Source organism: Nematolebias whitei, chromosome 14 (genome assembly GCF_014905685.2).
Source record: "Nematolebias whitei isolate Nwh7 chromosome 14, NemWhi1, whole genome shotgun sequence".
Classification (NCBI taxonomy): Eukaryota; Metazoa; Chordata; class Actinopteri; order Cyprinodontiformes; family Rivulidae; genus Nematolebias; species Nematolebias whitei.
The window spans coordinates 36888567-36890315 of record NC_056511.1 but is presented as its reverse complement, the minus strand read 5'-3'; positions in this window follow the sequence as shown (position 1 = coordinate 36890315).

Below are 1749 nucleotides of genomic sequence, written 5' to 3'. Positions count from 1 at the left end.
TTTATAAACTCGGTAACATACGTCACTGCGTTGGGGGCGTGCGTGTAATCTACGTCACTGCGTTGTGGGAGTGCGTGTGTCTAGAATTCTAGAACATTCTAAAAAGAATCCTGTAAAAACATAATATTCCTTTGATGTCATTCATGACATCAAAGTCTGGATGTAAAAAAAACATATAGAGGGATTATTTGTTTACCAACACGGCGGATGCGCGCGCAGCCAGTCTGCAGGAAGAGCCGGTGTCTTGTGTGTCTCTTGTATGAAGAGGGCGCACAGAGGCGGCTCCGACCGTCTTCACAGCTCTACTCACAGATTTCTTGGTATTAAAAACTATAAATACACTCGATGTCTTGGTGGCTGACTGATATTTGTCAGGCTAAAGTGAACATGACAAAAGTTAAAAAACAACAACAAACAAACACATTTTTCGCTGGCGATTAAAAAAAAACACACAAAAAAATAAAATCACGAAACTGTAAGAAAACCCGCACACAAGACCAGGTTTATTTGTTGCTTATTTGAGGTTTTATATTTATTTATTACCAGGAGCTGTGGATTAAAATGAAAGTTACAACCGTGACAGATTATGTGACTCGTTTTACCGAGAAATCTCTGAGAAGCGCAGTGAAAACGGTCGGATCCGCCTCTGTGCGCGTTAAAAAAATTTTTTATTATTTTATTTTATACATTTTATTACATGATGTGAATTTCCCTCTGGGATTAATAAAGTATTTTTGAATTGAATTGAATTGAGCTGGGACCCTTGTGTACACAATTTTGTTCCACCACATGTAGCACATGTGCAATTCTAAATGTTCTAGAACAGCATTCTTTAAAAACATAATCTTCCTGTGATGTCATTGATGACATCAGAGCGTCTGGATGAAAAAGTTATATAAGGTCCTGATGCAGAGCTGCTGGACTCCTCGCCCGGACTCCACAGGCGCACAGTTGAGCTCCAAGGCTCGTCAGTCTGCGGAGCAGGGACGCACGGACTCCTCGCTCCGTCCGCTGACAAGCATCTCTGCATCCGCAGACGTGTCTGAGCCCCAAGGCTCTGCGGACACAGAGGGCCATGGACTCTGTGTCCGCAGAAGCGGCAGAGCCACTACTCGCCTGTCTGTGGAAGCAAAGGCGCCACGAACACGAGCATCTTTTGCTTTTTGTTTCATTCCAAAACGTTTGCTAATTTATTTTGATTGTCAACAAAGCCTTGCCAATTTATTATCATAAAAGTAACTGCCTTCTCCTACTCTTCTCCTCTTCCTGGAATATCTTGCAAAAATACCCGAAGCTCTCGACGTAGAACCCTCAAAGTGGCTTTAATGCATCTGGTACTCATTAGTGCACCTTTATTCCTGGCGCATTCATGATGCGCACTCCTACCACCTCATGCACTAACGAGCCAGACACATTGCCGGGACGGCACCTATGCAGCTGATTACTTGATGCGCCCTCCTAATGCACCCAAGTGTCAACTGCATGTGACGTCCAGACACAAGCCAACTCATCAAATGGACCTATCCTTGAGGGTTATTTATAAACTCGGTCACATACGTCACAGCGTTGGGGGCGTGCGTGTATAACATACGTCACTGCGTTGTGGGCGTGCGTGTGTCTAGAATTCTAGAACATTCTATAAAGCTTCCTGTAAAAACATAATATTCCTGTGATGTAATTCATGACATCAAAGTCTGGATGTAAAAAAAAACATTAGAGGGATTATTTGTTTACCAACACGGCGGATGC